The sequence below is a fragment of the Pristis pectinata genome, chromosome 1 (assembly GCF_009764475.1).
Source record: "Pristis pectinata isolate sPriPec2 chromosome 1, sPriPec2.1.pri, whole genome shotgun sequence".
In the NCBI taxonomy this organism is placed as follows: domain Eukaryota; kingdom Metazoa; phylum Chordata; class Chondrichthyes; order Rhinopristiformes; family Pristidae; genus Pristis; species Pristis pectinata.
The window spans coordinates 112,787,488-112,814,951 of record NC_067405.1 but is presented as its reverse complement, the minus strand read 5'-3'; the positions used below and the strand labels follow the sequence as shown (position 1 = coordinate 112,814,951).

The 27,464-nt window shown below is 41.4% G+C and overlaps 1 long non-coding RNA gene across 2 annotated transcripts in view; it reads right to left on the bottom strand.

The window, feature by feature from the left end:
• Window positions 1–27,464, bottom strand: part of LOC127583237 (uncharacterized) — a 71,599-nt gene that overhangs the window by 26,172 nt on the left and 17,963 nt on the right. Inside the window, exons 2-4 of one of the 2 annotated variants that reach the window (XR_007958232.1) lie at window positions 26,067–26,221; window positions 23,675–24,122; window positions 6,442–6,682 (exon numbers count right to left, since the gene is read on the bottom strand). This is a non-coding gene — a long non-coding RNA (uncharacterized LOC127583237). The remainder of the gene's footprint in view (window positions 1–6,441; window positions 6,683–23,674; window positions 24,123–26,066; window positions 26,222–27,464) is intronic. The other variant, XR_007958239.1, reaches the window with a different exon arrangement.

The following is a 27,464-nucleotide window of genomic DNA, read 5'->3' as shown; positions in this document are numbered from 1 at the left end:
AAAATAAATAAATAGTGCAAAAAGTGAGGTAGTGTTCATGGGTTCATGGACCGTTCAGAAATCTGATGGTGGAAGGGAAGATGCTGTTCCTGAAATGTTGAGTGTGGGTCTTCAGGCTCCTATACCTGAAGAGGGTGGTGGGGTTAATGATGGATGCCACCTTCTTGAGGCACCGCCTCTTGAAAATGTCCTCGATGGCGGGGAGGGTTGTGCCCGTGATGGAGCTGGCTGAGTCTACAACCCTCTGCAGCCTCTTTTGATTCTGCACAGTGGACCCTCCATACCAGTTGTTGATGCAACCAGTCAGAATGTTCTCCACCGTACATCTGCAGAAATTAGCAAGAGTCTTTGGTGACATATCAAATCTCCCCAAACTCCTAATGAAGTAGAGCCATTGGCGTGCCTTCCTCGTGATTGCATTAGTGTGTTGGACCCAAGATAGATCCTCTGAGATGTTGACACCAAGGAACTTGAAGCTGCTCATCCTTTCCACAACTGACCTCTCAATGAAAACTGGTATGGTTTGAAGCTTGTTGGTTAGTACTGAGGGGATGATGGTGTTGAACGCCGAGCTGTAATAGATAAACAGCAGCCTGACGTATGTTTTGCTGTTGTCTAGGTGCTCCAAAGCCGAGTGGAGAGCCAGTTTAATTGCATCCACTGTAGACCTGTTGTGGTGGTAGGCAAATTGCAGCGGGTCCAAGTCCTTGCTCAGGCAGGAGTTAATTCCAGCCATGACCAACCTCTCAAAGCACTTCATCACAGTAGATGTGAGTGCTACCAGACGATAGTCGTTGAGGCAGCTCACCCTCCCGTTTTGTCATTTTTTATTACTCGTTGAATCTTTTCCATTTGTTTGGTGCCCTTTTGAACCAGGTGGAAACCTCTGACTGCAGCAGTGAGAGGTTGAAGATGTCCTTGAATGCTCCAGCCAGTTGGTCAACACAGATTTTCAGTACCCGGCCAGGTACACTGTTGGGGTCTGACGCCTTGCGAGGGTTCACCCTCTTGAAGGATGTTCTGACGTCAGCCTCTGAGACAGAGATCACAGGGTCTCCAGATGCCATGGGGATTCGTACAGGTGTAGTGTTATTCTCCCTTTCAAAGTACGCATAGAAGGAGTTGAGCTCATCAGGGAGTGAAGCATCACTGCCATTTATGCTGTTAGGTCAAGGATAATAATACAAGGGTGTAGACGTTATGCTGTAGCTGTACAAATCATTGGTTAGATCAAATACTGTGGCGAGTTCTAGACAACGCATGATCCCTCTGGAACTGGATCCTTGACTTCCTGACCAACAGACCGCTATCAGTAAGGATAGGTAGCAACACCTCCAGCACAATCATTCTCAACACTGGTGACCCACAAGGTTGCATCCTCAGCCCTCTACTCTACTCCCTATACACTCATGACTGCGTGGCCAGATTCTGCTCTAACTCCATCTACAAGTTTGCAGATGATACCACCGTTGTAGGCCGTATCTCAAACAATGATGAGTCGGAGTACAGGAAGGAGATAGAGAGCTTAGTGACATAGTGTCATGAAAACAACCTTTCCCTCAATGTCAGCAAAACAAAAGAGCTGGTCATTGACTTCAGGAAAGAGGACAATGTACATGCACCTGTCTACATCAACGGTGCTGAGGTCAAGAGGGTTAAGAGCTTCAAGTTCCTAGGAGTGAACATCACCAATAGCCTGTCCTGGTGCAACCACATAGACACCATGGCCAAGAAAGCTCACCAGCACCTTTACTTCCTCAGGAGGCTAAAAAGATTTGGTATGTCCCCTTTGACACTCTCCAACTTTTATCGATTCACCAGAGAAAGGATTCTACCTGGATGAATCACGGCTTGGTATGGCAACTACTCTGCCCAGGACCACAAGAAACTGCAGAGAATTGTGGACACAGCCCAGAGCATCACAGAAACCAGCCTCCCCTCCACGGTCTCTTGTCTATACCACTCACTGCCTTGGTGAAGCAGCCAGCATAATCAAAGACCCCACCCACCCGGATCATTCTCTCTTCTCTCCTCTCCCATCAGGCAGAAGATACAGGAGCCTGAGGGCACATATGACCAGGCTCAAGGACAGCTTCTATCCCACTGTGATAAGACTATTGAATGGCTCCCTTACATGATGAGATGGACTCTTGACCTCACAATCTACCTTGTTTGACCTTGCACCTTATTGTCTACCTGCAATGCACTTCCCTGTAGCTATAACACTTTACTCTGTATTCTGTTATTGTTTTTACCCTGTACTACCTCAATGCACTGTGTAATGAATTGATCTGTATGAACGGTATGCAAGACAAGTTTTTCACTGTACCACGGTACAAGTGACAATAATAAACCAATACCAATACCAACACTGCACCTTAGGAAGGATAACTGGCCTTCAAGGGAGATCAAAGAATAAGTTATCCAAAGGAATAAGTTATATAAATAAATTACTTAGACATGTGTTGCAATTCTTGGAATTTTGGAATTTAATAAGTGATTTGACATGAAGGGAAACTGATATGGTAGATAATTGCAGACTCTAGAACTAAGGACAACATAAGGAGGGAGGACATTTGGCTATTGTGTCAATACCAAATTTCAGAGCATCCCACTTCCCTACTTATTTCCCTGTAGCGAATTCTCTCTTCCCGCCTGTCAACATGTACTTCACCCACCACCCACCCACACTAAGGATAATTGACAATAGCAAACTAACACACTTCTTTTCAATGGTGGAGAAAACCGCCACCTGTGAAAACCCACACCGTCAAAGGTAAATGTGCAAGCTCCACACATTCAGCACCTGGGGTCAGGATCAAATCTGAGTCCATGGATCTGTGTGGCAGCAGTTTTAACTGATGCATCATTGTGCAGCCCTGGGATTAACAGAAGTCGACAAAATCAATAGCCATCACTTTGATACCTCAGCTAAATCTGGAAACCACTGCATAACTTCAGGTGAATTCTTGCTGTTCAGTAGTTTCCTTCATACTTTTCTGCTATTTTTCTAACATTCCTTGGAGAAATACATTCTGGTCCACATCTTCACAGTGAATTTGTTTTGTTCTGTCTTCTGCCCTGATTGTCAAATCCATTATAGTGCCGTATGAATGATGAATTGAAGCAGTCACATCTTGAAAGATTTGATTGTTTTCATCAGTGGATTGGGATTGAGGACAATGAACTGTATGTCAAGTGGCAGGTTTGTGTCAATAACAGTGTGATCATTACTCGAATGTCAGGTAAGATTTCTAGTTTACCCTTAATGAACTCTCAGTAGTCATTCATAAGCTCAACGTCATGAAGAATTGCTTCTGTCATGTTAATACTTGCTGAGGACACAGAGCCACTTTATCAGGATCAATCAGTAGTTTATCTGCAAAAAGAGCTTTGAAATGCAATTGGTGAACTGTGCAGTCTCTGAATTGTATTTTTACTTAAGCACTGTATTTGTAAACTCTGGAGAAATGAATGTGTCACCAACTGCTACATACTTTGCATATTATATACATGAAATTATATAGTTGTTGCTTTAGAACATTATCATACGCTTGAGTACAATGTATGCCAATTCCTGTCACAAGACTGGACAGATGTCAAATTATTTCAAAATGTGTCATGAACTTAATGACAGTTTGCAACACAGTTGAATAACTCATAACTTCAAGAGCAGCACTGTCCAAAAGAAATGCATGTAGCTTATCAAGCCACATATTTGAGGTACAGCAACAAATGCTGAACATAAGTCATCGGTTGACTCATCAGACACAATAAATACTGAAGCAGCTTTCTTCATTTGTTCTGTCAGTTTCTTTTTGTGAACTTCAACCACTGTGAGTATGTAATCCTAGCAAAGACTGTAGCAGAAGGAAGAGCAACTATGCTGGGGTTCTGTTTCTGAATGTATTCACATGACACTGCATTATCCAATTTCTTCAGTAATATTTTTGTGCTTGAAAAAGCTTTCACAAATTCAAAGCATCTCACATTTCGAATATCATGACTTTTCGTGCTGCAATGAAACATGAACACAATAGTTATAACTTTTGCTTTTGCTGTTGTACTAAATTAAACTTTGCATTTGACATTTTGATGCCGTACTGAAATGTGACAGAAGGGTTGTGTCTATGCTTATCTGATCTGAAATAAGCATAGACACAACCATTCTGTCACATTTCAGGTTGCACAAAACAATCTTTGTTGGCATGTGCTTCCTTGGGATTATACCTTGTACAATCCACAATAACTACACAGGCAAGTATTGTGTCACAACCATCAAAGTGTATGCAAAACTGTTAACGGTGTAATTTTAATGAAATAATTCATTCATTTAAATCGCATCTGCAGAGTGCTTTACCTTAGTAACTATTCTTTTATCATAACACAATCCCCAATGCACTGCAGTTCCTTGGTCCAATCCAAGAACCTGATTGATTCACTCACAGATGAGTGAGGGATCTCGGTCTGACTGATCAGACAACAAAGGCAAGGAGTGGCAAAGGAACCAGAGATCCTGAGAGTGGCTCAGATAAAAGCCAAAGACTGAGGTCAATAAAGTAATATTGTTGTATATAATCTGCAATGTGATGTTACAGCAAACTTGAAAATGGTGTGTCAATGTTCATTTAAATAAGATCACTATCCAAATGTCACAGGCAATGAGAGGGAAACCAGAGACCATGGCTGTTGTCAAGAGGGAAGTCAGAGACCACGGCGGCAAATGAGACAGAGACAGGGCAGGGATGGAGACCAGAGACCACATCAGCGGCTGAAAGGGAGGCCAGAGATCATGGGAATGACCGAGGAGGAGGCTGGGAACTATGCAGCAGCCAAGAGAAAGTCCAGAGACGACAGGAATAAGAATACACTGGGCAACCTGACCTACTGGAGCAGAGGCCTGACGCTGTAGAATCTGCGATTTCCATAGTATCAATTTAGAGATGGCCTTAAAATACTTTAATTTGCTTTCAACTAGATTTTGCATCAGAAACAATCAGAATGATGTGAGAAATTGCACTGTAATAAGAACAATATATCGTGCAACATAAGATTCAGTTCAATAACTATTAAATGTAGGAATGTATAAATGTAGTGATTGGGATATAGCTAAAGTTCCAGCAAGGAATTAATACAAGTAAATGTGATTCTTTACATTGCTGTAGAAAGTGAGCTTCTGCTGTTTCCGATGAAATATCGCACCTCCATAGCAGCGCATTTCTTCAACGTGGGTGTTCCAGTATTATACACAGGGTTGTTGGTAAACTGAAGATTAAAAACTGCAAATGCTGGAAATGTAAACAGAAAATGTTGGAAACACTCAGCACATCAACTGGCATCTGTGGAAAGAAACAAAGTTAATGTTTCAGAACTGACCAAGAGTCTTTGACCTGAAATGATAACTCTGTTTCTCTTTCCATAGACGCTGCCTGACCTGTTGAGTGTTTCCAACATTTTGTTTGTTGTTGTTAGTAAACTGTTGTATTGCTCATTCTACTAAAATATCATGTTGAAATTTAAAAACAAACTGTCTGCCAGGGACATTAACCTTCTGCCCACCTTCCTTCTTCCTTTGGCATCAAGAAATATGAATTTAGTTCAATAAAAGAAGTGAGCCAACTTTTATTTAAATTCTAATTACCATGTAAATAGAAAAGCATTTACCTCCCTTCAGTTTCAATTTCTGACTCACTACTGTCTCACTAATTACCTTGTGCCACAATGAAATGAAGAAGCTGTGATTGATGGAAATGCCATGGATCAATGCAAATTAAGCCTTTTACATTCTGGTAATAATAGTGGGAAACTCCATGGAATCAATAGACACAGATTTTAGATTTTACACACATCTGTTGGGGAAGATAATTACTCCTCTAGTCTACTTGTTTGTCATAAATATGCAATTTTGACTATCTCCAATTTGTTTCACAAAGAGGATTATTGCTGGTAAATATCAAATCAACACACACAGCTATATATGTAAACAGTCAAAAGGTGAAGATTCTACTGTTAGCTCAATGAATTTATTTGACGAGTGGTGAAGTCATTTGTAGAGAAGTCTAGAAGTCCAAAATTCCTGGCTGGTGGCAAGTTAGGGGATGTCAACTAGGATACTGGCGGGGATATTCCACTTAATCTTACCACCCTAATTCCACTTCTTGATTAGGAGCAAAACAAAAATTAGCTGTAGTCCCCATCCTAATAAGCATCTTGTGTCTTTTCTAGGTGTACATACTTGCGTATCTTGTGTGAGAACAGGCGACAGTCAGCCTAATATCCCTAAGTGCTCAGTGACCTACTAATCCTCATTGTCAGTGGTCTGCAGTGCAGTTAGCTTCAGCAGTGCAGATATAGCCCTACTCCAAAAAAAACAGTAAAATTGCTTTAAAGGAGAGAAAATAACAAGCAACAAATTGAACTTATAAAGAATTAAGTGCTTACGTCCTTGTGTTGTGGATTCAAGTTTTCTTTGGCGGAGTGGTTTAGGAGAGGAAAGATGATTTTCCAGTTCCAGTTCTTCCTCAATGGCTCTCTGTTAACAGAGGAGTACAGATGGCAAAGGTTGATCCATTCTCTAATGTTCCTTCCTTCTTTGTGAGTGTATGCAGAAACTCATCACATGGGAAAAGTGCAGGTCCAAGGCACCTGTTATCATCCAGTTGGTAGTAACTTACTTTGCAACCTTAAGAGTAAAATAATAACAAACATGAAGTCCTAAAATCTGAAAGCACTATACAGAATGGTGTCTTGGTCTGTAAGAATTAGGGTGATTCTAACGGATATTGTAATGTAAACATTTTTATAATTTTTACACCTTAATTATTTTTTAAAACCTGAAAATGGGAGAAGTATGACATTTATAGTGAAATAAGAAAAGTTAGAAAATCAAATAAATTGCATTTGGTGGAAAGCTGAAACAGAAAATATAACCACTCACCTAGACAGACAACATCTGTGGAGAGAGGAGCAGAGTTAACATTTCAGGTTAAAAATAGATGAAGGGTATTTGAGCACGGTAGTGTAGCGGTTAGCGTGACGCTATTACAGCGCCAGTGATCGGGGTTCGATTCCCGTCGCTGTCTGTAAGGAGTTTGTACGTTCTCCCGTGTCTGCGTGGGTTTCCTCTGGGTGCTCCGGTTTCCTTCCATATTGCAAAGACGTACCGGTAGGTTAATTTGGGTTTAAAATGGGCGGCGCAGACTCATTGGGCCGGAAGGGCTTGTTATCACACTGTAAATAAAATCTTAAAAAAAAATTTAAATGTTAACTCTGTTTTTCTTTCCTCAGATGTGTTCTGCTTGAAAACACTATGCAGCTTTCAAATGGATAAGGTTATAGAAATTGCTAGTGAACGTAGAAGTGTTATTAGGACACGACAATATAGGTGCATTGTAGAAGAAGAAATTTCTTGCAGCTTTCACTGATCTTGACCAGGCATGAGCTGATTTAACTTTTTTTAGTGCTGTAATCAGATTGTCAATGCATTAATTTCCACCTTTCCCCATAAATCTCCTCTGACTGCTGCTTTATCTCAGCCCTAGGGGCTTCCTGGTGTGCAGAAGCTCACTGTGATAGACTTCTTCTGTCAATATATCTTGCTCAAGAGTGCCCAGTCTGTTGCCTGTGCTGACTTTCCTTGGAAAAGTGGGCTCCACACAACACAATAAATCAGATCCTGCTTGAACGAGCCAGCATCTTGCATATCCCACTCCCAACGCCACATTAGCGCTGTGGCTGTGTAAATCTCATGCAGCTGAGCAGCCCCTAAGTACCTGCCAGCAGAACTGTCTCAGAACTGCCCAAGATACATTAGGCTGCACGCAGTAAATGGGCTACAGGTAACAGAAGGCAAAGCACTTTCTAGGGACCACCCTGTCTTGTGACGACGACTTCTATCAGAAAGCCTTCTCACTCTTTCTGAAGGTCAGACACAAATAACGTATAAATGACTTTAAACAATAAACATTCAGATCAATAGGGCAGCACCAGAAGTGCCAGCTACATCTGGCATAAAGCTGAGGAGCCTATATAAAGTGTATCTGGCCCTTCAGCTCAGTGAGTTATGCAATGGCTCTGCAGCCAATGTGCAATGCACAGACACAGAAGTGCAGAATACATTGTCTCTTACATTGGAACTAGCCAGCAGTTATTTGAATCAGTGCTTATCTCACCTTTAAGAGATTCAGACAAGATGCCATTCAGAGCTGGTTAGATTCTTCCTGAGAGTTATGAAATTACTCATGCTTCGTATGTGCTGATGGGACCATCAATGCAATAGGCACTTCCAAAGCAGACACGCACTTGGATGAGATACTCCCACAAAAATCAGGCATCAGAACCAACCAATACAGCAGCATTTTATTGGGGCAATACAATTACCTGCCACTTCAAAATCTTTCATGTTCTTCTATACTTTTCAGCTGTTCTATTATAATTCATCATCTGTCCTCCAATGCCATGTTGCTCCTAGTTACCAGGACAGCTTCTGTCCCGCTGTTATTAGACTCTTGAATGACAAAGATGAACCCTTTATCTCTCAATCTACCTCATCACGGCCCTTGCACTTTATTTGTCTCCCTGCACTGCATTTTCTCTGTACCTGTAACACTATATCCTGCCTTCTGTTTTTTGTTCCCTTTCGTATAACCTGATGTACTTACAGTATGTATGGAATGATCTGTCCGGATGGCATGCAAGGAAAAGCTTTTCACAGTACCTCGGTACATGTGACAATAATACACAGATAACTAATTATTTCTTCTCTAAGATCAGCAGGCAGTCATTCACTCACTTGCCCTCTGGAACTCAAGTCCTTCAGTTCCACTGCTTTGTCATCTCCCACATTGCCATGTAAAATTTCATCAAAACTCTTCTCTTTACCTGTCCATTTATTTTTATTCCACACACCTTTATCCATTCACCTCAAACCCAACCATTTTCTATCCTCCATTTTCTTAACATCCTTGAATCACCTTTCTACATACAGGGGACACAATGGGAATGTTATTGTGCCCTATTATTGTAATTCTTAACGTCCAATTGTAAGATTATAATGGCAGTGCAATAACATTTTTAGAAAAAACAAAGGCTTGCTTTTTACATATACAAAAAGTGCTGGAGGAACTCAGCAGGCCAGGCAGCACCTATGGAGGGAAATAAACAGTCAATATTTCGGGTCGAGGCCCTTCATCAGGACTGGAAAGGAAGAGGGCAGAAGCCAGAATAAGAAGGTCAGGGGAAGAGCACAGGCTGGCAGGTGATAGGTGAGTCCAGATGAGAGGGGGAAGATAGGTGGGTGAGGAGGGGGGAGAAGTAAGAAGCTGAGAGGTGATAGATAGAAGAGACAAAGGGCTGAAGAAGAAGGAATCCGGTAGGAGAGGGCAGTGGGCCATGGAATGAAGGGAAGAATGTGGGGGATAGATAGGCAGGTCATGAGGGCGGGGAAGGGGAAAGAGAAGGGAGGGGGGGGGCCACAGGAATGAGGGGAAGACAGATGGGGAGGGGAAGGAGGGAGAAGAAAGTGGGGGAAGAGGGGAAGGCTACCGGAAGTTAGAGGAATCAATGTTGAGGCCGTCAGGTTGGAGACTACCAAGGTGGAATATGAGGTGTTGTTCTGTCTTGGTAGTCTCCAACCTGATGGCCTCAACATCAAGTTCTCTAACTTCTGGTAAACACTCCTTTCTTCTGCCCACTTTTTTCACCCTCCTTACTCCCACCCTTTGTCTTCCCTCATTCCTGTGGCCCCCTCCGCCCTCTTTCCCCTTCCCTTGCCCTCATGACCTGCCCATCTATTCCCCACCTCCTTCCCTTTATTCCATGGTCCACTGCCCTCTCCTACCAGATTTCTTCTTCTTTAGTCCTTCGCCTCTTCTACCTATCACCTCTCAGCTGCTTACATCCTTCCCCTTCCTCCAACCACCTACCTTCCCCCCTCTCACCTGGACTCACCTATCACCTGCCAGCCTGTGCTCCTCCCCCACCCCCAACCTTCTTATTCTGGCTTCTGCCCTCTTCCTTTCCAATCCTGATGAAGGGTCTCGACCTGAAACGGCGACTGTTTATTTCCCTCCATAAGATGCTGCCTGACTTGCTGAGTTCCTCCAGCATTTTGTGCATGTTGCTCCAGATTCCAGCATCTGCAGAATCTCTCGTGTCTCTGCTTTTTACATATACATTGTCCATAGGAAAATATCTTCCTGTTGAGAATGTCCCTCCATTTTAAACCCTCATAAACTTCAAATATTCATATGAGGGATGCTCACTTGAGCAAGGAAGTGGATGAACTCGGTTCTATAAGCCTAGAGAGATGGCATGAAAGGTTTTGCTTCCTGTTCATTGCAAATATTGGCAGTATTAAATCAGTTTCTATAGTCATACACATACTGTCAGAATTATACCTGCATTGCAGTTACAAATGCACCATTATTCCATCTTAGAGTGCAGATAGTTCAGCATTGTAATAACTCTAAATTACTTTACAGATACCAACGCAGCAAAATTATTTTGATTCAGTGAAAAAAAGTTATATTTTACAGTTTCCTGGTAGCTGATTCAAAATAATATTCAGAGACACTTGGGAAGCAAGCTGCTTACACATCTTCATCAACTACACTGGTGAATGGTGCCAAAATACTGGGAAGAAATGTAAATTTTTGGAAGAGTTAAGTATTACCTACAAGAAGAAAAAATATGGAGAAAATGATGTGTGGATCTGTTCTTGATGCTAATCAGAGAAATGCAGGAAAGGTGATATGAAGAAGAAATTTCAGGCAAGTTCCTTCCAGGCACATTGCCAGGGAAATAATCAGTGACTGCTCAATTGTAAATATCTGAGAGAATTTTCATGTCTGTCTTTAGGGTAAAATCTAAAGGCTGATAAACTTTAGTGAAAATCTATACTTCAAAGCAACATCATTAAAAAAACAGTAACAATATTCCTAGTGGTGATAGATAATGGAACAATTTCTCTTTTATCTTCTGAATACAGACACTTTGTATGACATCCAAAAATAATATGCACTCAAACTCTTAGGCTCCTCACACATAAACAAAAATGGTCTGCAAGATCCATATTTGGAACTTCAATACTGTTGCTGGACAGTTATCTTTTTCAATCATGTTTAGTTAGTGCAGTAAGTCAGTGCAACGTTCAGCTAACCAATAAACTCAACTTCTTTGATGCACACACCAAACAGGTCCTGAGCTCAGCAAGGGTGTCGCAGGAAGTGAGTGTAGGGAATAGCTGCATTCCCAGTGGGTCAAATTAGTCCAGCTTTCCTTCCGAACTGTCCAGTTACCAATTGTAGCACAACATGGACAAAGAAGGAATCAACCATTCCAAGAATCGCCATGGAACAGGTAAAGCTCAGTGGACATAGGGTGGAAATAGTGAAAATGCAGATTATGTACAGATAAATATAAAACTGAGGCATTACCTATGGCAGCATTATTCATACAGACATTCATCCTTTTGAAAGTCATGTAATTCTTCACAAATTTTAATGCACTATTGTCTCTCTCTCACTCTTTTTTAAGCAGATGTTAATCACTAAACAAAAGGATTGAAAAAAATAATTTTCAAAATGAAACTCTTTCCCACTATTTCAACAAAGGTAATTTATTCTAAATAGGTTATCACATTTGTTAATATACTGGACAAAGGAATTTCATGCAAATGATTCAACACACTTATTAATGTTATTACACTACTTATTTTCAATTTCAAGGTTCAAGATTTCCTTGGGGGGTTCTCTAGTCTCCAGAGATGTGTGACTGGAATCCATCGGATGATGCAGGCTAATCTGAAGGTCTGAGGATAGATCCTTCTCCTGATAGGGAAATAAGCATTTTAAACACAGAAGTTGCATCCCCAAGGACAGAGTGCCATCAATGGCATCTGCCTTCATCAACAGAAAATGATACTGCTTTATGAACATTCAAATAGTGTGGGATAACGGGCAAGGAAAAAGTGGGAAATGCCAGCTTTTCCACAACGAACTGCCAGCAGTCATCCCAGACAAGAACCAGTAAATTCAGGACTTGCACGCAAACGTGGAAATCCCAAAGCTGTTGGCTAAGATCCACTGACGATTTCACAGCTGTGTTCCACTGCTGCACTCTGCATGGAGTTCAGGATCACAACATAAACTCATCGGATTCCCAAGTATTTACACCGGGGGATTTGACATAGAACTTGCACCAATTTAGACATGGAACAGGATCCATGAGCCTATTCATTTGACTGGAGATTTTTATAGTTTCAAGGAAGAAAGGTAAGAATAAACCAAATTTTGAAATAATGAAACTTAAGCATATTCACCTGCTTTCTTACTATTTAAAGGTATCCTAAGTATAGCGGGTGACTTAATTTTTCAATATTTTTGATATATTTTAGTGGTTTATTGGGGAGCAAGCGATCAACCTTATCATCACCCTCTCTGTGAGTACCCAGCTAAGTGGCCTAGTCAATACTTGGAAGGAAGATCACCTGAGAATTCCAGACTTGCTGCCAAGGTGAGAAGTTGATCCAACCAGCAGACTGATTTTCAAGTCCCAAAAAGAATCTGTCACAATGCATTGAATAAATAAAATTATTAATTTGACTTTTAATAGTGTTTGAAAGCTTCTTAATTTCAGGGGCATTCAGAAAATTTTAAAAAACCCTGATAACTTTGACAGATGAAAACGCTGGGTCACGGTTTTGCTAGCATCAGAGGGTTCTAGATGGGTTTCATGGACAAGCCTGCTCAAATCCTTTGTTGTTCAAGGTCCTACCCTCCTTCAGGATCTTGTCACCCATCTCTGGGGTACTCCTGGAGGGAAAGATAGGTCCTCTACATCTAGATTAGGTAATTGTGATAGATACTGATTGCCTGTGGCAATTGCAGGTGGCAGGCACATACCAGTGTAAGTCTGGTCATTAAGGTTAAGATTCTTTATTAGTCACATGTACATTGAAATACACTGTGAAATGCATCTTTTGCATAGAGTGTTCTGGGCGCAGCCTGCAAGTGCGCCACCTTTCCGGCGACAACATAGCATGCCCACAACTTCCTAACCCGTACGCATTTGGAATGTGGGAGGAAACCGGAGCACCTGGAGGAAACCCACGCAGACACGGGGAGAACGTACAAACTCCTTACAGATGGCAACCGGAATTGAACCCGGGTCGCTGGCACTGTAATAGTGTTACGCTAACCGCTACACTACCGTGCCTGCCCCTAACTACGCAACTGCATTATGCAACTATTAAACCTTACTGATTGTCTAAAGCCAGGTGGGAAAGTGAGTTTTGACAAGGATGCAAATGGAATGGGAAGGTAAATAGGGATGTTACAGAAGCTGACAAGGCGGCAGATCAAATATATTGTGGGATATTGTGAGGATATTCACTTTGGTTGGAAGAATAAAGAAGCAAAACTTCTTTTGTGGTGAGAAACTAGTAAACATTTATTTGCAGAGGAATCTTTGATGGGCAAATAAACATGCAGTTATGCAAGTGAATGGTACATTGGCCTTTATTGTAAAGGGTTAGAGTACAAAATTAAAGAAGTCTTGCTGAGACTGCACAGGACTTTCATGAGACATCTTTTGAAGTACCATGCACTATGTTGGGTTTCCTTATTTAACAACAGATAAAGTTGCATTGGAGTTAAGCAAAACAGATTCACTAGATTGATTCTTGAGATAATGGAATTGTCCTAAAGTCAAACTAAGATTGGCAGATGATCTAATTGGGATGAATAATTCTTGAAAGGGATTGACAGGGTAGGTGCTGAAAGGCTGTTGCCCCAGATGGAGAGTGTAGAACTTCTGGGGTGGGGGGTGGGGGCATAAACTCAGGATAAAAAACAATTAGGACTGAGATGGGAAGAAATTACCTTTACACAGAGGCTTCTAAATCTTTGGAATTCTCCACCCCAGAGGTCTAACGAACATCAACAATTTTTTGGACATTAGGGGAGTCAAAGGATCGTGGAGATAGGGTAGAAAAATGAGGTTCCAGGGTCACCCACAATGGCAGGTTTGTGTAACCCACTCCTGCTTCTATTTTTTATATTCTTTACTGCACTCCATACAATATTTAGACTGCTATTCAAAATTTGAGCAGTTTATTTCCTGGTTTGTTGATTGTAAGAATGAATCTATGTGATTGCTACTCAGCCAGCTTGAGGACTTTATTGTTAGACTCTAACTAACTCATGACAGCAAAAAATGTTGGTGAAGGTCATACCTATGCTGTATGAAAAGAAGATTCTTGCAAACAGCTTCTTTATGTTCAATGACAGGTGCCATCATTTCACCACTGACTACAAATTCTGGTTAACATTTAACTCTGTTTCCCAATCCTAAACCGCTTCTGATGTGGGACAATTTTCCAACAGCCAGCTGTAATCACTCAAGAGAGGGATTGTATCTTAAGAAGATTTTTTTTTGTGCTGGACTGTGATTGTGTCAAACATTTTGCTGAAACATTATGGAGAAAATTGAAAGGCTTGTCAAAGATCAACGTGTGAACAATGAAAGTAAAAAATAATTTAACAGAATTTGCTCTGGGCCTGGACATAGTAGATGTGGGTTAAGTGGTAATTCCTTCCTGTCTCCAAGGAGAGAACGTGGTACCTTTCTGTAACAACCCTTCTTTAAGTACTGAAGATCATAATATATTATGATTTAGGCTCATTAACTTCTGGCACTGTATCACCACATTTAAAACCTTAACTTTGCTCTCTTCTTGGTAGTCTTCAACTGGGTTTAAGGTCTGGCCTAATTTTTTCCCCACCTTATGAGCTCAATATCTGATTTTCACTCAGACTCAGAATCGAGTTTATTATCACTGACATATGTCATGAAATTTCTTGTTTTGTAGCAGCAGTACAGTGCAAAACATAAAGACATAAAAGTTACTATAAGTTATAAAAATAAATAAATAGTGCAAAAGAGGAATTACAAGGTAGTGTTCATGGGTTCACAGACCACTCAGAAATGTGAAGGCGGAGGGGAAACAGCTGTTCCTGAAACATTGAGTGTGGGTCTTCAGGCTCCTGTACCTCCTCCCTGTTGGTAGTAACATGCAGAGGGTATGTCCCGGGTGGTGATGGTCCTTAATGATGGATGTCGCTTCTTGAGACACTGCCTCTTGAAGATGTCCTCAATGGCAGGGAGGGTTGTGCCTGAGATGGAGCTGGCTGAGTCTACAATCCTCTGCAGCCTCTTTCAATCCTGCACTTTGGAGCCTCCATACCAGGCAGTGATGCAACCAGTTAGAATGCTCTCCACCATACATCTGCAGAAATTTGCAAGAGTCTTTGGTGACATACCAAATCTCCTCAAACTCTTAATGAAGTAGAGCCGCTGGCGTGCCTTCTTCGTGATTGCATCAATGTGTTGGGCCCAGGATAGATCCTCTGAGATGTTGACGCTCACCTTTTCCACTGCTGACCCCTCAATAAAGACTGATGTGTGTTCTCCTGACTTCCCCTTCCTGAATTCCGCAATCAATTCCTTGGTCTTGCTGACATTGAGTGCAAGGTTGTTGTTGCAACACCACTCAATCAGCTGATCTACCTCACTCCTGTACACCTCCTCATTGTCATCTTCCCCTTCTTCCCAAATTCAATGATTTCAATCTGTATTCTGTTTGACATACTTGCAATATAGCATATTTTGTTTAAAGTAACTGGTATGGATAACTTCAGCCTTTGATGGCTTTTGTTTTATATTTATTCAAGGGACGTCAGCTTCGCCAGCTGAGCCACCATTTAATTGCCGATCCCCAGTTGCTCTTGAGAAGGTGGTGATGAGCTGCCATCTTGAACCTCCGCAGTCCTTGAGATGTGGGTATCCCCACAATACTGTTAGGAAGAGAGTTCCAGGATCTTGACCCAGCAGCAGTGAAAGAACAGCAATATATTTCCAAGTGAGGATGGTGTGTGGCTTCAAGGGCAACTTCCAGGTGGTGGTGTTCTCGTGTTTTTGCTGCCCTCATCCTTCTAATTGGTAGAGGTTGTGGGTTTGGAAGGTGCTATCTAAGGAGTCTTGGTGAGTTGTTGCAGTAGATGGTACAAACTGCTGCTACTGTGCTTCAGTGGTGGTATTGGTTTATTATTGTCATGTGTACTGAGGTACAGTGAAAAGCTTGTCTTGCATACGGTTCATACAGATCAATTTATTACACAGCGCACTGAGGTAGTACGGGGTAAAACAATAACAGAATGCAGAAGGTGTAACAGCAACAGAGAAAGTGCAGTGCAGGTTGACAATAAAGTACAAGGTCATAACGAGGTAGATTGTGAGGTCAAGAGTCCACCTTAACGTACTAGTCTTATAACAGCGGGGAGGAAGCTGTCCTTGAGCCTGGTGGTACATGCTTTCAGGCTTTTGTACCTTCTGCCCGATGGGAGAGGGGAGAAGAGAGAATGTCCAGGGTGGGCGGGGTCTTTGATTATGCTGGCTGTTTTACAGAGGCAGTGAGAAGTATAGACAGAGTCCATGGAGAGGAGGCTGGTTTCCATGATGTGCTGAGCTGTGTCCACAATTGTCTGTAGTTTCTTGCGGTCATGGGCAGACCAACTGACGTACAAAACCATGATGCATCCAGATAGGATGCTTTCCATAGTACATCAATAAAAATTGGTAAGGGTTGATGGGGATATGCGAAATTTCTTTAGCCTCCTGAGGAAGTAGAGGTACTGGTGAGCTTTCTTGGCCATGGCATCTACGTGATTGCACCAGGACAGGCTATTGATGATTTTCACTCCTAGGAACTTGAAGCTCTCAACCCTCTCGACCTCAGCACCGTTGATGTAGACAGGTGCATGTGCACCACCCCCCTTCCTGAAGTCAATGACTCAGTCTTTTATTTTGCTGACATTGAGGGAAAGGTTGTTATCATGACACCATGTCACTAAGCTCTCTATCTCCTTCCTGTACTCCGACTCATCGTTATTTGAGATATGGCCTACAACAGTGGTATCATCTGCAAACTTGTAGATGGAGTTAGAGCAGAATCTGGCCACACAGTCATGAGTGTATAGGGAGTAGAGTAGGGGGCTGAGGCCGCAGCCTTGTGGAGCACCAGTGTTGAGAATAATCGTGGCAGAGGTGTTGCTGCCTATCCTCACTGATTGCGGTCTGTTGCTCAGAAAGTCAAGGATCCAGTGAGTGAATAGTTGTGGATGGGATGCCTATCAAGTGAGCTGCTATGTCCTATATGGTATTGAGCTTCTTGAGTGCTGAAGCTGCACTCATTCAGGTCAGTGGAGAGTATTCACACTCCTTACTTGAGCCTTGTAGATGGTGGACAGGCTTTGGGGAGTTAGGAGGCGAGTTACTCACCACAGCATTCCCAGCCTTTGACCTGCTTTTGTAGCTACATTGTGTATATGGCTACTCCAGTTGAGTTTGCGATCAATGGTAACCCACAGGATATTGACAGTGGGGGATTTAGTAATAGTAATGGCACTGAATATCAGGCGATGATAGTTGGATTTTCTCTTGTTGGATATCATCGTTGCCTGGCACTTTTGTGTCATGAATGCTCCTTGCCACCTATCAGCTTCAGCCTGGTTATTGTCCAGGCCTTGTTGCATTTGGTTATAGACTGCTTTGTTACTTGAGGAGTTGCGAATGGCACTGAACATCCCTACTTACGACCTTAGAATTGAAGGAAGATCATTGATGAAGCAGCTAAAGATGAAGAACTACCCTGAAGAACTCCCGCAGAGATAGCTGATGGCTGAGATGACTGACTTCCAACCATATATCTTCCTTTGTGGAGGGTTTGCCCTCTGATTCCCATTGATTCCAGTTTAGCCAGGGCTCCTTGATGGTACCTTGACGTCAAGGGCAATTACTCTCACTTCACCTCTGGAGTTCAGCTCTTTTGATATTGGTATTGGGTTATTATTGTCACTTGTACCGAGGTACAGTGAAAAACTTGTCTTGCATACCGATCATACAGGTCAATTCATTACACAGTGCAGTTACATTGAGTTAGTATAGAGTGCATTGATGTAGTACAGGTAAAAACAATAACAGCATAAAGTAAAGTGTCACAGCTACAGAGAAAGTGCAGTGCAATAAGGTGCAAGGTCACAACAAGGTAGATCGTGAGGTCATAGTCCATCTCATCGTATAAGGGAGCCGTTCAATAGTCTTATCACAGTGGTGTAGAAGCTGTCCTTAAGTCTGGTGGTACGTGCCCTCAGGCTCCTGTATCTTCTACCCGATGGGAGAGGAGAGAAGACAGAATGACCCGGGTGGGTGGGGTCTTTGATTATGCTGGCTGCTTCACCAAGACAGCGAGAGGTAAAGACAGAGTCCAAGGAGGGGAGGCTGGTGTCCGTGATGTGCTGGGCTGTGTCCACAACTCTCTGCAGTTTCTTGCGGTCCTGGGCAGAGCAGTTGTTGTACCAAGCCATGATGCATCCAGATAGGATGCTTTCTATGGTGCATCGATAAAAGTTAGTGAGAGTCAAAGGGGACAAACCGAATTTCTTTAGCCTCCTTAGGAAGTAGAGGCGCTGGTGAGCTTTCTTGGCCGTGGCATCTACGTGGTTTGACAAGGACAGGCTGTTGGTGACGTTCACTCCCAGGAACTTGAAGCTCTCAACCCTCTTGACCTCAGCACCGTTGATGTAGACAGGTGCATGTACACCACCCCCTTTCCTGAAGTCAATGACCAGCTCTTTTGTTTTGTTGACATTGAGGGAAAGGCTGTTGTCATGACACCATTTCACTAAGCTCTCTATCTCCTTCCTGTACTCCGACTCATCGCTGTTTGAGATATGACCTATAACGGTGGTATCATCTGCAAACTTGTAGACGGAGTTGGAGCAGAATCTGGCCGCACAGTCATGAGTGTATAGGGAGTAGAGTAGAGGGCTGAGGACGCAGCCTTGTGGGGCACAAGTGTTGAGAATAATCATGCCGGAGGTATTGCTGCCTATCCTCACTGATAGCGGTCTGTTGGTTGGAAAGTCAAGGATCCAGTTACAGAGGGACGTGTCCATGTTTTTGTCCATGTTTGGACCAAGACTGTAATGAGGTCAGGAACTGAGCTTATGTGAGCAGGTTGTTGCTAAGCAAGTGCTGCTTGATAGCACTATCAATTACCCCTTTCATCACTTTGCTGATGATCGAGAGTAGACTAATGGGGTAGTAATTGATTGGGTTGGATTCATCCTGCTTCCTGTGGACAGGGCGTACCTGGGCAGTTTTCCACATTCTTGGGTAGATGCCAGTGTTGCAGTTGTACTGGAACAGCTTGCCCAAGGGTAAGACAAGTTTTGGAGCACAAGTCTTCAGTACTATTGCCAGAATGTTGTCAGGGCCTTTGCTGTATCCAGATGCTGTGAAACTGAGTTTTGTAAATTGCTAAAGGCACGTATCCACATGAGACTTTACGTCTTATAAATTGCTATAGGACAATACCTACTAACATTGATTGGCAACTTTTCCCTGTTGTAAATGACAAACAGGAATTCATTTATCAACATAAAAATTGCAATTGTGATATTTAAGGTGTGACTTCAGTAAAATTGATTTTTATTGATTGTGGAATTACAAAATCTCATGAAAATGTCACATTAGAAAGTAATTTATTACCATACAGAATTATTATAAATACAAAAACTAAATAAGATAGACATTTTATTAAGTGAAGACAAGGGCCAAATAAAAACATACATTATTCTTAAGGAAAGCATCTGAGTGCAATACGCTGGCTAGGACTAAAGTAGGGAAGAGTGATTTTAATGAAATTAGGAACATGGTTTGAGGGTGCAATTGTGATATTTCCCCACTGGTACATTTAAACATGAGTTATTTCATGGTTCCAGAGCACCAAATGAAACTAACTGCACTAATCCATGTCATACATACACCCCTTAAAGAGAAGCTGCCCACTTAACGAAATGACTGACTAGATGTCATTCCTCTGAACATCCATCCCACTTTTCTTAGTGAAGAGATGGACAACCAGAGAGAAAGGCCCTGCATGCGCAAGGTCCCAAGGCCACGAAAGGCCAGAATGAAATGGCAGTATGAGATAGTGATCAGGACATTGAATGCCTTAAGTTAAGCTTTGAGGATCTGGTCTCAATACCAGTGGAATATTAATGCTCTCACATACCTTATTAAGGCCAGTGGAAATGGAAACAACCTTCATTCTCACATACCCACTACACTAACACTCATACAAAAAGTCTCACTCATTAAACACATTTCTTACAATTCAGCCACAATACAGTTAAGATGCATCCGTCTTGCAACACACTCACTAAATCCTTCCCTCTCTTTTGCAGGAGAAGGTGGCTGCCAGAAGAAGCGGAATGGAGGAGCATTATTGTGTCCAAAGACTAAACTCTCTGGAGGAAAGGATTTTAGTGACAATTATCTTGGCCATCATATAGATAATAGCCAGCAGAGCATCAAGTTAATTGAAAATGGTAGCATACTTTAACACATCCTGAATCTTATAAGGGAGAAGAGGTTATGGTTAGTTTACACATGCCCATCCACTTCTTCCCCTCAATATGATAAATCCCTTATGCTTTCCTTATTTTAGAAAAATATCATTATCCAGGACCCATCCATGGAATGATCTCTGTAAGGATTTTGCTCCTTATGGTCACATCCACCAATTCAGATGCTGCAACTTCAAGGCAATAGAGGCAGAAGCTGCACATGGTTAGTACCATATCCTCCAATATGGTACAGATCAGCTATCCTATCTCAAGATGACAATGTTCATGCTCTTCAGGCTTGGCCACCAACCAGTTAGTTCAGACAGCTGCTACGTGTGGCAAGAGATCCAGTCAGAAACATAGCCATCTAGTGGCCCTTCATAAGCATCTGCAACCTGCTCCAGTCCAAGAAATTATCATTTCACCAGCTGGGCTACAGCTAACATTGTGATATGATGGACGAAGACTCATCAAAGAAAGAAATGCACAGTGAAACAAAGGACTGCAGACGCTGGAATCCAGATGAAAAACACAATGATGCTTGAGGAACTCAGCAGACCTGCTGAGTTCTTCCAGCATCATAGTATTTTTCATTCATAAAGAAATGCACAGGGTTGTTACCTTCATTTGGTACACATCACAAACTTTAGATATTTTTGGACGGCAGTGAAAGCTCGTGTTGAGCTATATGGGTAGCAATGCATCTGGCATTCTTCAGTAACACAATATTCTTTAGGAGTTGAATCACTAGCAGTGGTACTCACAGCTATACGCTTGTAAACCCACAGTAATTAAATGCCTAGTCCATGTAACTTTCCAATAAATGGCAATTCCCAGGAAGTTTATTTTGAGGAAAAGGGTAATGGTGATGCTTTTGAACATCAAGGGAAAATAATGCGACTTCAACAATGCAGATAGTGATTTTCAGGCATTAATACTATTTCTCCCAAAAGCCACTGGCCGGAGAACTTGCAGATGGTCACCCACCCTGATCATGCCATTTTCAGGAGGTGTTATTTCAGAAGAAAACTGTGGTGTTCACAAAGTCTTTCGGCCACTTCAGTGGGAATGGGAACTTTGGTTACTGTGAAGATCATATACTTGCTCAAGCTGTTGAGCAAAGCTTGAGACTCCAAGCCTTCTCCACCAGTGAAGGATATCAGTATACAGACTGAGATGGAAATACAGTATTATCAGTCAAGTGCCCAATGAGACCAGCTGGAGTGGGATGACCTACCACTGCAAGTTATTATAACCAGGATTACTGTCCAAATTCTTGATCAAATTGGATGAGTCAAAAAGGACATGAGCCCCAACTCTTTGGACTATGTTCTAACAGATTGGACTTGGTTGAAGAGTCCATAATGAACTGATTTTGAATAAACCCTACTGCAGAGATCGGAACCACATTATAACATCAAAACTAGGTCTTGAATGTGGCATCTGGCATATTTTGTACATGGATTGCTTAATTGTCTTCATGCAAAGTAAGTACATTGCATGATGCGAGTTGAATAAATCTGATTTTCACACGATGTAGATACAGACTGGCAAATATGAACTAACTTACAACAGTGATCTAGCTCTCTACACGTATTATGTTTAGATGCCAATCCCTGGTTGGCCAGTAAAGGAACAGCACCTGTGTCTCTGGTTTCAAGAGCTGTTGCAAGAATACCTCATGACTGCCAATGCTATCAAGTACCTGGAGCCACCATGGTCTTTCAGCATAGTTGAAGAAGCCACCTAAAGATTCAGAACTGGGCCAACTCCCATCAGTGTGTCCACATGGTACAGGTGCAGGATTTCAAACTGCTGTTCAAAACTATGCTCCTATACTTGGTCCACACAGTGCATTAACTGTACACTTGTATACACAAATCAATTTCTTTTCCTTGGAAACTATCATCTAGCCATGTTTTTATATGTGGTAAAATTTCACAAGTCACTAGTGCATGGAATGGTTGAGACAATAGCTTTAATGCATTAAAATGGGAACTCTATGAGGGAGAAAGGAATAAGAGGAAATGTTGAAAGGGTTAGATAAAGTAAGGTAGGAGTTTACTGATATGAAGCGAAAATATCATCAGGAACCTGATGTGCTGAATGGACAGTTTCTGTGCTGTAAAATTTTATACAATGTTGTGAAACACAGGGCAACATTGTTCTTGCTACAACCAGCAGTTCTGAAGGAAATCTCTGTCATTCAGCTGCTCTGAGTTGATTAAATCCTGGATCCATGTGGACCAAGCACAAGTCTACAAGGGGTTTAATAATGGAGCTGAGCTTTATACTATATCAGTGGTGCTCTGATCCTAGGACAGGTCCATTACATGCAAGTTAGACCTGTCATACGATCAGAGTCCCCATACATGGAGATTTCTAGCTGGAGTTAGGAGGAAAAAAAGTTTTGTTTTAACTTTATTTCAGTTTAACATTATGCCTATTTTCTAGTGTTTAATGTTTTTAATAAAATGTATTTTATCAGAGAAACCTTTAAAAACTTCTGAACTACAGTCCTTGATTTGACAGGTGACAAAGCTCTGTTTCATTTTTGCTTCACGTCAATGCTGTCAGGAAGTTCTAGTTCACTACTTGAAACCTACCTGCCATTGAGGCCTCACTATTCCTTGCTGCCTGACTTCTGGGTGCAGACTGTCAGTTTAATCAGCCTTCTGTGTCCTGCCCAAATGAGAGTGGGCAGGGACACAGGTGGTAGGAGAAATCCAGTTCAATTCGACCCAATGTAGCTTTCACTATTTATCCCTGATGCATTCAAACATAACTTTTCTGATGTAAAAGAGTTCTGCATCAAAACATTTTAATTTTGACCCAAACAGAAACTAATAATCATTTCTTATCTGAAGTAGCTGGAAACATCGAGTTGCATCACACAACTTCATGCTTCTATATGCAAAGGAAATAATCGGTATTGATAAATGTGACAAATAAACATCATTAAGATCACCAATGTGCCTTTTTCCAATACCCATCTATCCAAGCGCATTTCCTGTTCATAAATGCTAATACCATAGGGCAGATTTCAACTTTTAGCAGGGCCAGAAAGGGAGTGAAAGTAAATAAGCCACATGATAAGTCATTGAAGTCAGCAGAAAGAAAACCTGGGTAGGGACCAGGACGAGCAAGCAATTTATTACCATATATTTTACGCCACTACAAAAAGCTTATAAGTACCCCTCAAATACCTTCTGGGTGAGAAGCTCCATGGAAACATACTGTGAGGTAATTCAGAGAGTTACCATTCTTTACATACAGAAATTCTTTGTGACATGAAACTAGAAAATGCTGGAAACACCCAGTAAACCATGCAACATCTGTGAAGAGGGAAACAAAATTAACATTTTGAATCTATGACCTTTGATCAGTTCTTTCAGATATTTTATTTAAATTTATATTTTACTAATTCATGCTTAAGATTTCACAATCCACCATATTCTAGATTGACTGTAAGCAATGTTAAGTATTATTTACCTCAGCAAGCACACCTTTTAAATGAATTCACTGCAAGATTTAGTGATTTGGCATTCTTAACATATTTTAGTTGATTATCTCCACGCATTTAGAATTGTTTGCGTTTCTCCTCTCTCCAAGCAGCTAAATTGTATGCAACTCTTGTATGTCATGAAACAAAACCTGAAAGAAAGCACATAAATCACTTTGTAACTCAACCCAAATAATTCAAGCAAAGCATTAATGTGAAACCTTTAATAACACGTAATCACCTATCACCATACAAAACGTTGAAACCAGCTGGTGGTAAAAAAAGAGAACAACTATAAGCTCCATTCAACCAAGTTGCTCCTTCTGAGGTCTGTCCAAGATTGTTGTGGTTGATGATTTCCCAGGCCTCCTACACTCTATAACAAACACAGTGTGTGTTCCAGTCTCTATACTAAGCAGTGTTAACTTTAAACTGAAGCTGTACTTTGCCAACCCCCTGTGGAGTCCAGCACCTGTGCCCTTTTCACATCTGTAACCAGTAATCACACACTGATGTCTGTCTGATCACAGCTTCTATTTGATTATTTATGACTCTTTTACATAAAATTTATTTCAAATATGCTGTAAAATCATTATAGAAAGGTTAGGATTTAACCACAATCATGCAATTACAAACCACATGAGATGGGGGAGAACTCATTGTTTGAAGCTAAGAATTCCAGTCACATCAATGATAACTTTTACTTACAAAATGCAGTTTGGTGATTACTGTTAAAGTACAATTGAAATATTAAACATATAATAATATTTAAACGTGTCTATGGAAGTAGGAAAGCTCGGCAGAGTGATGTCAAATCAATTTTCTTTAATTATGTTTGATATGTTACAGTTATGGTTTTCAAGCTGTGCAAATATCTATCACGCTCCTGACTGTGTTCTTTATATGGAGGAGAGGTTTTGGAGAGTCAACAGATGAGCCACTCAGTGCAGAATACCTGATGTCTGAGTTGCTCTTACTGTTTATATAGTTAACTCTTTTGCACTTCTGATTAATCATGACCCCAGAAATGTTGATAACAGAGGGCACATTATGGTAACAATGGAATATTCTTGCAATGCTAAATGTTCACTTTAGATGTAACTGGTTCCTTTATGGATTGTTAGATCTACAAATGGAAGTGAACAATGTGCAATTAAAACTTCTGCCCTTTTGACAGTGGGGACAAAAATGTCAGCTTATGTTATTTGGCTTCAGGATGTTACTCTGTTATTTTGTCTGCAGCAGTATCCTTGACATGATTGACTCCAAAATGAAGGGCATTTCTACCTACAGGGCAAACCTGACCAGAATATTTGATTACTTCTATGTATGCTTTTCCAACCTGTATCTTCCATAGAAAAATGTAATGATAATATCAAGACCAATTTCTTCAAGAGTAGCAGAATAGTGCAGTTAGTAGTGCTGCTGCCTCACAGCTCCAGGGACCTGGGTTCAACCCTGACATACAGTGCTGTCTGCATGGAATTTGTACATTCTCTCTGTAACCACATGGATTTCCTCTGGGTGCTCCAGCTTCCTTCCACATCCCAAATTCAAGGGGGCTGGTAGGTTTGATTGGCCACTGTAAGTTACCTCTAGTATAGGTGAGTGGAAGAAGCTGGGGAGATTTGATGAGAAAGGGGTGAGAATAGGTTACAGGAAAAGTTAGTGGAAGCGTGGTATTGCCTGTTGGGGTGGCATAGACTCAATGGGCTGAAGTGGCCTCCTTCTATGTCTTAAGGAAATACGGAAAAATGGTTTCCATCCTGGATGTGAAGGAAGATTCAAGGATTTTTTTTGGATTTGATCTTGGAAGGATTCCAGAAGTACCCCACCCCCCACCTGCCCTCCGGAAGAACTGACCCTCTGCACCCACCAGCAGTCACAGGGAAGGTGGGCTCTAAGAAGTAAGTAGGCCCAAGGCATTGTATCTTGATGCCTCATCTCATAACATGCTGATTGCCTTTGACAGTTTGCAGGCTTTATGAAGGTTTTGAACAGTTTTAAAATGTCTTTGATAGAAACATTATAGCTCTGACACCGAGCTCAGCAGTGAGCAGAGGCAGCACAGACAATCAGGTAAGCGAACATCTGACCTTTAGTTCAATTTGGATTTCCACGGAAGGCAGAATTCTGAGGTGTGCTGAGGCCTTAAGAACTGATAGAAGATTGTCCCATTCGGAACCACCACCTAGCACTCCACACAATTCAGGCCATTGTCTCCATTGCCTTTGAGTGTGGAGAATATTATCTTAAAAAAAAACAAAATAAATTATTGAATGATTTGTGGAAGTTGATTTTAACCCAACCTGTTTTCCAAAGCAAGGGAATGACCTGGTGTAAATTAATGTGGCATGGCATTTTAACTTTTTGGGCTTATCGTCGAGTTGACAATCAGCTTGCTTAAAATAGCTGGAAAATACCCACAGGCTGGGAGGAGGGAAGGAAGTTCAGGTGGGAAGAAGCCATCAGCTGGCACTACTTGGCAAGCAGAAAATCAAGGGCAAAGGATTTTGGGAAGAAAAAGGAGAAACGTAGCTACAGTTTTCGTTGTCGGGCTTGGGAGAGCACTTATTATAACTGCCTCCTTGATCAACCCCAGATAAAATGAAATTTGGGTCTATTTGACTTAGTAGACCCCTAACTCATAAATTTATCACTAACCATTGACCCACCACCCATATCCCCATACCAACACTTTGGGCGGTTAGGGATAAATTTTAAGGTGTTAAGTAACGTCCTGGCTTTCCAACAACAATGACAGTTAAAACCACAGTAGGTAATCGTCTGAGTATACATTGATGAGAATTAACTCCCCGATTCTGCCACTGGTACACATTAGACAACTTAAGCAGCCTTCCTATGATGTTTCTGATGAACATCACTGGTAGGCAAGATTCCCAACCATACAGAAATTAAGTTGATGCTGTATTTTTAAAGACAAATGAATTGTTGCTGTGCCCTACAGCTGCATGCCAGGATTTTGTTCTATACTTAAACCACAAAAAGAGCTGCATTCCATTAGAAGTATCATAAATTCGCTAAAGTTCCTATTATGACATGCTATAGCCCTCTCATTTATTCTTCAGTCACTGCCCTGCGTTTTAATGAGTGTTTTAGACATGGAGAAGCCCAGTGGCAGTGTACGATATACAAGTGGATTGAATAATTATTTCACATATAAGATGCAGTGGGATCTAGTTTGTAAAAGAAACAATTTATGATCCTTCTAATGAAGTTAGACATGCTGAGTAATTAATAAATTTAACCAGCTGGTTCATCTGTTATTAAAAACAACACTTCATAAATAATAGTAAAACAAAATACAATTCTTTGATGAAATAAGAAATTAGAGTTTTTTAAATTCTTTCAGAGAATGGATTTACTGGCAAGGCTAGCAGTTATTTTTCATCTTATATTGCCCTTGAACTGAGTGCTGCCTATCAGGCCATTTCAGAGAACAGTCAATTCATTCAAATCTAAGATCCATTATG